Source organism: Vicia villosa, linkage group LG5, assembly GCF_029867415.1.
Source record: "Vicia villosa cultivar HV-30 ecotype Madison, WI linkage group LG5, Vvil1.0, whole genome shotgun sequence".
Taxonomy (NCBI): Eukaryota; Viridiplantae; Streptophyta; class Magnoliopsida; order Fabales; family Fabaceae; genus Vicia; species Vicia villosa.
In genome coordinates, this window is record NC_081184.1 from 54,231,344 (window position 1) to 54,242,056 (window position 10,713).

Genomic DNA, 10,713 nt, shown 5'->3' on the forward strand with positions numbered 1-10,713 from the left:
TACTAATCCTATGTGTCACTGGCTTGAGTAGTGGGCCTTTTACCTCACAAAAACCCCCCAACTACAAAAACAATTAGAAAATATGTGGCCCCGATGGGGGCCCAGAAATATATCCAGATGCCTGCGGAAATTAAACATGATATGCAAGCATAAAATAAATGAATTCAAGACATAAGCAATATATAGCACACCCAATAAACAAACAAATAAAGGCTACGACCGACTCGCTAGGAATGGACCAGCACAGGTCTATCACCATCCTCAGCAGAGTCTCCAACTGTCGCACACTCAGGAAAAATGAACAACAGACTCGCCACTAACATATCTATCCTAAATGGAAAGGAACTCCAGCAAACTTAAAACGAATAAGAACAAGGTCTTTTGACCAGAGAACTAGGTACGGGAGTTAGTTACGCAAGGGGAAGGTATTAGCACCCCTCAAGCCCATCGTACTCAATGGTATCCACCTATGTTTGTTTCTATCTAAAGGGTGTATCTATTACTAAAGTCTAAATGCGAATGCATGCAAAAGAAACATGGGGAAACAAAGAATATTTACAATTGTGCTCGCGTAGGCCCTGCGACTTAATGCCTACCTATCCTTTTCAAGATTCAGAGCGTCGTAGTTCGGCTAACATGTTTTGTTTGTTTTTGTGTTTTTTAGTTGGGCGGCATTAACATTCGCACTCTTGCATAAGGGGACTACCTACGATGCGATCGAGAGGAAATAACAATGCCCTTAAGAATGCCAATAAAATAAGAGAGAAGAGAGAGTTTGAGTGTTTCGAGTGGATCCCTTAAGCAAGGGAGACCTGAGTTACCCTTTGGTTGGTGTTTTTTATGATTGCGAACTTCCACTCAAGTGATTCCCTTAAACAAGAGAGAAGAGAGCTTCCATTGCCTTTTTTTTATTATTTTGACGTTTATTAATGTTTTAGATGTTTTCTTGGTGTTTTTTAAAGGGATATTATGATCTACAAATCCTAAATTCTATGAGAAATTGCAGATTAGAATTTACAAATACAAGCAAAATTCAAGCAATACAATGATACAAAATTAGTACAAAAGCATGAAGTAACAAGTCAAAATATAGTACTAAAAGATAACTAAAATACTACTATTATTATGAATTTTTTATGTCAACAAGGAAAATCTAGTTCAAGCCTAAATATACTAAAAGTCTATTAATCCTAAAACTAATATTTTTATTGTTTTCTATGTTATTTAACAAAACCATTTACAAAGAGATATTAAAACAAAGAAAATTCAAGTATATAACAAAAGAAATGATTTATTAAAAGTGCTAAAGTGTCTAAAAGTATTTTTATGCACTTTTTATTTGGAGTAAAACTGATTAATGAGGTGAAAATTAAAGAGGAACAAAATTAAAATAAAACTAAAATCTTTGTTATAAGCAAACTGAGCTAGGAACAGGGGGTACAAAGAATAATAGAGTCGAGCCCAAGTCAAGTAGGTTGCGTGTGTGTAAGCAATACAATGGTGTAGTCTAGAAACTCCCCAGGCCCAATCACGAGTGGCCCAACTGCTTTTCTATTCTCTTTGTGTCATTTTATTTCATTATTACTTTATTCAACATGAATTATATGGTAACGTGACAAATATATATATATATATATATATATATATATATATATATATATATATATATATATATATATATATATAATGTGCACATCAATTGGTCATATGGTCGCTTAAGTCACTAAAAGACAAAACCAGTTTCCAACCAACCACAGGATGAGACGCCATCTTCCAACCATATAGATAAAACAAAATTCACAAAAATCTGGTAAAATACCAATGATAAGGCACCACGCATGCAGTCCGAAGAGAAAAAGAATCAGAAGACCTCAGACGCTGGAACGCCGCTACGGTCGTCTGCTCCGGTGGTTCTCACAGCAGAGGCTACACATTTTTCAGAAATACGAAAAGTCAGCACCTTTCCACTCAAACTTTCGCATAGATCACAAATCAAACCTCAGATTTCCTTAATTCTCTTTGTAATTTCCAAAACAAGTTCAATCTTAAAACCCTAGGTTCAACAAACTTGACTTAACACTTCTATAATCCTATCATTGTATTCGCGGCTAACATAGCCTTCATCCGTAGGATTCAAATACTAAAATAACCATGCATTTCGTGCAAACAGAATATGAAGCCAAGAATCTAAGGAATGTCTCATAATAACAACTATATGCATGCTGGTACATGTGCTCCAAGATGTGGAAGAAGATTGAAAGCCTAACTTGAAGAAGCTTTGGCCATAGAATTATGCAAAGAAATCCGTGAGCTGCAGGTTGATGCTATGGATCTTGGAGTCTATCTTCGGATCTTTGACCTCAACTTTGAGAAATAAACTCAAAGTGTGGTGTTGTTCTATAGAGGAGTTTAATTTCAAGATAGTTCTGATGAAGCTAAGATGATGATGGTGCACTTGCAATGGAAGAGAGGAACTCGAGGTGGCAGTTTGGAGATCAATGAAGGTTAAGTATGGATGATGAAGATCCATGGGGATTGAGTGAGGGAGATGGAGATGAAGGTTGATTTTGAGCTTTGGCTATGGAGGTTGAAAGGGAAGGTCGAAGATGAAGTTTGGTTGGTGGTTGTTAGTTTGCTATGGTTTTTAACAAACTTTTGGGAGAGGGGAGAGAGTAGAGAGATGAGGAAATGGAGAGTAGAGAATCGTGAAACTATGAAAAGAGAAAAAATGAAACGTCGAATCCAACTGTGAAGGGTTTGTAGTTTATATAAGGTGGCTCATGGTGCATGGTTTAGGGTGGAGATGCAATGTAGTATATGATTCCCTCTAGCCTTAGTGTACAAGTCAAGTGCATATTAGGTAAATCCCTTGCATGCTTTCATGTTTTCAGCAACTTGCATGGTTTGTTTATGGTAATTGCATGGACATTGTTTACATGTAGGCTGCAGCCTTACTTTGCCAAACTACATCCAAGGTGTCACCTTTGAGGGTACCAATCTCATGCTATGGCTCATAATATGACATGCTCTTGGGTTCAATCTTAAAAGGACATGACAAGGAGTATCCTTGATGTTTGGAAGTCTTTGAAATGAAGCTTGGAATCATAGGAGACTTGCTTACAAACATGTTGGCACACAATGGTTTTGGGGCGCGCGCGTGACTTGGCTTTGGCCCATAATCTTGGCAAAGACATGACTTGATCTGGGCACGACTTTGAGTCACCTTATCTAGGTACAAACATGTTCAAATATTACCATCGATGGACCATTGGAAAGAGGACATGGCAAGGAATAGTTTGATACCAAGCTTGATCCTTATGGAGATTTTTAGAACCTTAAAATTGATCTTAAAGTTTGCGCTCCAGATGTTTGACAAAATGCACACGCGTGACCTGGATTTTTGTTTGGCCAAATGCATAACTTTGACCTTGTGAGGGTGAGACTTTGGAGCTTCATAATTGATTCAATATTCATCCAAATGACTCAATTCTTGACTTGTTGTGTAGAGGGCATGGAGGAGAAAAAATTGATGTTGAATTTGGATCAAGGGAATGATTACACTTCTCTAAAGGTTGGCTTGAAAATGGCATAAAAGGTGTTTGATGAAATGCTTACGCTGGCCCGGAGATTTGCCAAGCATATTGCCTTGCATTCAGATGGAATCTTTGAACATTATCCCGTCATATCTCTTTATCCCCGCGGCATATGAAAAAGCTATCAACTACAAAGTTGTTCATCTCCATGAGATGAACAACATTGGTGTTGAACTTTTTCTGAGATGATGCCTCTTGACACGTGTAACATGGTGCTGAAGTGGACTGCTTAACCAAAAATTCCACTTGGTAGACATACTTCTGATTGAAGATAAGGAGGATTTAGAAGAGAGGTAAAAAGGATATTAGGTGTTGTGTTAAGGTGTTTTGGTGAGAACTAATTTTAGATCAGCGTTAGTATATGTAGAAGATGGTGAAGAGATGTCAGTCAACATGATAGGGCACTTAAGAGACTAGTCTTTTCTTATGATTTATGGTTAGCATGCAAGAGCAGACAAGAGATACTGACATCCGTTTCACTGTTAGAGTCAGTTTTCAATTTGGCCTAGATTTATTCACGAGTTGGTTGTTTAGTTAAATAAATATGAAGTGAATGTAATAGTTAGAGTTGCAGTACATGCATGGAGAATAGAACAGATAGTAGAGTAGGTGACAACTAATACTAGACATGCAAAAGAGATTTACATACATTATTGATAAACTCATATTTAAGTCAATAGAATTATAAAAGAGAAGGTTTTAGAAAGATCTGACCGTTCTAGGTGATAAACCTTTCTTCCAGTTTCTTCTGAGAGAGAGAAAGAGAGCTTCTTCTTAGGCAGAAGTTCTGTCTATTTCTGCTTACGTCTTGTTTTGATGTGTCTCCACTCTTTGATTTGGTCCGGATGAGTTGGCATTGGTTTAGACCAACTAACTTGAGTCTATTACACTGGTTTGTCTTTGGATATTTCCATTAAGCACATATTCTTCTTTCTGATGTCTTGAGCTTCTTATGAAATTTTGATGTTGATCCACAAAACTCCTTTAGATATGTAGATAATATTCTTAGAGTATTGAGATTTTTTCCTTGACAGCTTCTAATTATACTGAGTGTTGGATTATGACGTTGTTTTTCTACTCAGTATGGTTTTTCTCCTTCTGGATCTCTCTACACGGTTAAGTGTTTGATCTTGAATTCAATACAGAGCCATGCTGTGATACCAATTGAAGGTGTAGAAAAACACAAGAAAGGGAGGGATTGAATTGTGTTCTCCCAAAAACATAATTCCCTTTCTTTAAAATCTTTTCTTTCTTTTAGTGTCTCATTATTCGGATATGCAATGATTTATGTTGCGGAAGCATATTTGAAATAGAGTTGCATAACCAATGACACATTCATTTTAACTTTAGTATATTATCATAACTTTTGACTTGGCTCAATACAGTTCTGAAGATTTTTGCATGGATGTTCTGAGTTAAAAATGAAATGTACAGAAAGTAAAAGTGTAACACCCCATTTCTACCCGACAAATAAATATAAATCAGAGTTTTCAAAATTTCTCAATAAACAAATGAGGCGTCACATAATAAAAACAAAACAAATCAACTCGTCGCATAAAGCGGATACATAGCACCTTTGAAACAGAATAACTTATTTTATTAAAACACAGCGGAATCACTTAAGAATGTATTCAATAAAATATCCTCAGTTAACTTATCATTTTGTTCAACCAAGATAACACAATTAAACAACAACATCATGAATGACATAAATCGTTCCCCCCAGAGTGCTACGTATCAGAGCGACAACCGATTCGAGTAACGACAACTAAATCTTCATACTTGAATACCTGCACGTTACCAATATAAAGGCAACGGCGAAACAAGAGAAAAGGGTGAGATATCAAATCATATAAGTGGGCATATGATAAATTGCATGCTAGGATTCAGACATATAAAATCATCACATCACAAGTATCAATAGCTACTATACACATCATACTTCTACAGTTCATTAGTCTCACATACTTTTCATCACATAACAAGTCATAATCATGTAAATAGTATCATCTAATAATTTCACATATTCAAGTATGCACAAAATTCAATAGTATAATACTCAAAAGATTCAATACTATTATCCCAAATATATACACAATCCATCATTATCACATATCCACACATTTAACCAATTATGTATCAAAACATCACCAATTTCATTTATCACATCTCATGTACACATAACAATCACATAAATGCATATATTCAAACATCACATAACCTCAATGTGACTCAATGCAAGACATGTGACTCTATGCATGTGGTACCCAATATGGACCCAAAGTTCCACCGCTTCCGATTCATATAGAATCTAGCCACGCTTCAGATCCGGACAAGATCAAAGCCACCAAATGTAAACATATAGTTTACCGCTTTCCGATTCACTCTAGAATCCAAGCCTCGCTTATGTTTCAAAGCAAACCACCTTTGTTTCAAGGCATCCATGATATGAATGTATGTACAATGTTAATCAAACATATGCAATTAAGATCATCTCTACCATCTTAATATTTAGCATATCACAATAATTCAACTCGATGAATTATCCACCAATTGTACACAACATTCACAACACATACATATCATTCACATATAAAAGGCCAATTAATCAATTACGATTCACAAAATTCAATTAACACTAGTAACCATACTATCTCATGTTAATTCTCATTTTGCCAATTATATATGAACATACACATTTAAAATCAAGCAATTAATCATTAAAATTAATGCTATCCAACTACTCATAGAGAATCAATATTAGTACAACATCATGGCATATACATATATTTATTCTCGACAAAAACATATTCAAGCCAAAACACAATTACGGACAAATTCCCAAAATACCGCAATTTACCGATAACCGAATAATTTATCCAAGTCTAAGTATATTCCAAATAAATAGTCTTACTAAAATTAATTCAACTATTAATTTAATTAACCAATTAATAATCACACTATATTAATTTAATTCACTTCTATTTCTACTCCATTTCCAATTTTCTAGCATTCTATTGCATCAAGACCATTTTTATTAAAAAGAATATCGCGCTAGCTTTCTAACGCCTCGAACGGAGACTCAAACGGAGTTACGGTTCAAAAGATATGAATTGTTAAAGTTTCAATAAAAAAACAAACACCGACATCATACACTCACAACTCTAAACATGTCAGAATTACTCAAAACAAACAAAAGTATGACTCTTAGTAATTCAAAACAACTCTAACAACTTTATTGTCAACTCTAACAACTCTATTGACAACTTTAATAACTCTATTGACAACCCTATTAGCAACTCTAACAACTCTATTCAAATTAAAATAATTTAAATTAGCTTATTAATCTAATTATTTATCTCTAATTCCAAAACTCCTAAAATCATTACAAATAATATTAATTCCAATTCCATTATATTCTATTCCTAAAATGTGTGTCAATTTCCATTATAAAATCAATATTTATTTATAAAGAATATTTTAATTAAAACTCAGTTTTAGTTGATTCGTAAAATATCACAATTTCAACAAAATAACACCACCACGTTAATCTACTAATTAAACTTAGATACCACGTAAATTTCCATTAAATTTCGGGTAACTAATTATACCGCTTAATTCGGCTACTTCGATAAAAGGGAACTGTTTTGTATTTCATTAATAACTACTACTGTTTGCTGCTATGTGCCATTAATTACTACACTTAAGTAACCACTTCGGCAGCACATGAAAAACGATGGAACGGTAAGCACGTAAAAATTCTCATTATATATATACATGTATTCCTAAGTAACAGTGGCAGGAACATGAAAAACAGAATAACAAGCTCATGAATAGAACAGTAAGAAAGCATATACCACACACATTGAAAATTACATCCAAAATAAAATGGATAGTGTAGCCTAATGGTGCCGCCCAGAATCATTCACATATTAACACAAACAACAACAAATAGCAACGATAGAAAACACAGGATTTCAAGTTTCGGTAACAATTAATACATCAAAAGCAAAACCTAAATCACTAATTTTCAGCAACAAATAATCACAAGTAAATGCAATAAATCTACACACCCAATTTCCCACATACAATTGTTCATGAGCCCCATTATAGGAAGAGAACCCCACCCTTACCTTATCAATTGAAACAACTCAATGGGTCTCTATTTGCATCTTCAATTTGACACCATGGATGAAAATTTCTAAGTTTCTTCTTTTTCATTGCTTGCCTCTTTCTCCTCTATTCTTGTTTCCTCCTTATGACAACTCCCCCCTTTCCAAAATCTCTAAAACCCTAATATAAAACCAATTGGGCTTTGTGTTTAAATCCTCTCTTTGTTTAATATCCTCCAAAATCAATTTAGGCCCAATAAGAGATATAACTCAAATAATCAATTATAGCACTTATAATAATAATTCCTTCAATATAATAATTCCAACTCATAAATAATATTATTCTTAATATTATTTTCCGACTATCCGACTTTAATTTAATAATTCCAAATATGCCCTTAAAATAATATCGGCCATCCAAATTCCACTAAATCCATATTTAAATCCTTCAATAATTTAATTAACCAATTTAATTAAATTCGGGGTGTTACAAAAAGACCCATTCATTTTTATCCTGGTTCACCTTCTGAATAAGGCTACCTCCAGTCCACCCTCCTCGGATGATTTTGCCTCTCTCATCAGAGGACTTAATTCACTATAACCAAACTTGATTACAACTGAATGGTCAACCGTCGTGACTAACTTACTGCACAGCGAACTACAGTGACTAACCCTGCACAAGCTACCTGCGAGTGACTAGCCTCTAGATGATTGAACCGTTCAGTAATCTCAGCGAGATATAACATTCATCAATCTAGTAACCCTGCACAAGCTAACTGCTCGTGACTAACTGCAATGGTCTGTTCACTAATCTGATCCATAGATATAACATCCAGTGACTCCTGCACAGTCAGCAACTATGACTAACCCTGCACAAGTCAACTGCTCGTGACTAACCATAAATGATGAACCGTTCAGTGATCCCATCAGGATATAACGTTCATCAATCTTCTGGAGATTACAAGTGTGCTTCTTAGTTAACCAGATTTTCTCCTATTCTAAGTACATATGTTTACGACACACTGACTAAAATCACTTATGGTGCCTAAACACTTTATCAGAAGATTCATAAGATATAACACAATATGAGCAACAACTCTTTTGTTTTATAGATAATTACAAGAATTAAAGTATCTTGCATTCTTCTTGGATTTGTCTTCTGGATAAGATCTTTGCTTCTTGGTGGTAAGCAGAGTAAGAGCATCAGCTCCCCGTGTTGAGTGCTTCTTCAAGCTAATCTTCATCTTCAAATCTTCTTAAGCTGATTTAGAGCAACAACTATGTTCTAAAATGCTTCTGATTTGATCTTCATCTTCAACTGTTGATCATGATTGTCATACCCCAAAATTTGCCCTTATATATTTATGAACGCCATTTTATTTCGAATAAATGAATTGGCACAGTTGGTAAGAATTTGACTGTGAAAGACACTCCTATTCATTCACAAACTGACTTTCCTGATATTCATCATCCCCAGCCAAAATCTTACAAACAAAAACGCTTCACTTTGTTTTCAAATTCTAAGCTGGAAAAGAGATAAGGAAGGAGACGCAATGAATCGAATATCCCATGGAACAATCTACCTACGGCTTCCACCATAGCACACTGAATCGCACCATTCAGATCCGGAGTTAGATTTGGACGCCGTTTGAATCAGTTTCAATGGGCAACACACTGAAAACCCGACCGGACTACCACGATTCTGACGATCTCCGATCTACGAGCTTCAGATCGCAAATCGAGAACCGCCGAATCCCAATCGTCAGACGAAATCGCACGGTTGGCTGCCACACACGAATTAAACATACAACACCATCAGAGTTTCGAGAATAAGAGAGTAGATTGAAAAAAATCAAGAAACGTGCTTCAAAGATTCTCAAAAATACTCCTCGTCGATGGTAATCCTTTTTCACTTTCGATGTTGCTTGCTTCTGTTTGAAATTCTAATATATATTTTCATGTTCTTACTAGTAAGAGACCCGTGCTCCCGCACGGGTAATTTAATTATGATATTATGTAAATAATTTTAAAAAATATTTAATTATGATATTATGTAAATAATTAAAAAATATATAGTAATTTAGAATCTTCAAATGATAATCATGAAATAAAAAAATAACAACAAAATAATTTTTAATGCAATAAGACATGAATGAGTATTAATATCATAACACTTAGATAATATCAAATACAAATGTAAAATGCTAGATATAAATGCAAAATTCGAAATGATTTACTTTTATTAAAATAAATAATAATTATATAGATTTAATTATATTAAATAATCATACAATTCAATTTGGAGAAAAAAATATATAGAAAAAAATTAATAGAAAAAAATGTTAGATAATTTTTTCTCCATCTCACAAAATATATAGAAAAAATATATAATTATGAGATGGTGGAAAAATTAATATTTAATTAAAAATAAAGATTTTGTCTCTTAAATTAAAATAATGATTGATTAAACTAAAATAAAAGATTTCTAAGTTAGTGACCCGTAAGATAAATACATATTCAAAATGACCAACAATTCAATTTGATAATAAATAAATGAATCAATAAAAAGAATGTTATGATATTAGCAATTTTATCATTAAAAAAAAGATATCTATCATTTTCAAATATCAAAATTGAAATTGAAATTGAAATTTTGTTATTATTATTCAACTGAAATTATAAAAACTTACATAATAAATTAATATCATTAATAAAAATAAAAAAATTGTAAGGATAATCTTTGTCATCTGTGCTCATATTTTTTTCCTACTTTCTATCTAATCAAACAAAACATTAGAACGTAAAAATCCTTTTACACTCTTATATTTAATGAGCATGATAATTGTTTCATTTTCCTTTCTCTTTTTTATACTTTCTTTCATTTAAATGTTTTAAAATTCAAATATACCATAATTCGTAAATCAACACTCGAAAAAAATATTTGTTAATTATAAACATTGTTTATTTCATGATGGATAACAAACTGCCACATGATAATAAAATGCTTG

The 10,713-nt window shown here is 33.5% G+C and overlaps 1 long non-coding RNA gene across 1 annotated transcript; it reads right to left on the reverse strand.

The window, feature by feature from the left end:
• Positions 1-5,168: 5,168 nt before the first annotated feature.
• Positions 5,169-7,865, reverse strand: LOC131606638 (uncharacterized). Its single transcript, XR_009284930.1, has 2 exons — positions 7,727-7,865; positions 5,169-5,383 (listed from the first exon to the last, which is right to left on the reverse strand). It is a non-coding gene; the product is annotated as an uncharacterized LOC131606638 (long non-coding RNA).
• Positions 7,866-10,713: the final 2,848 nt, after the last annotated feature.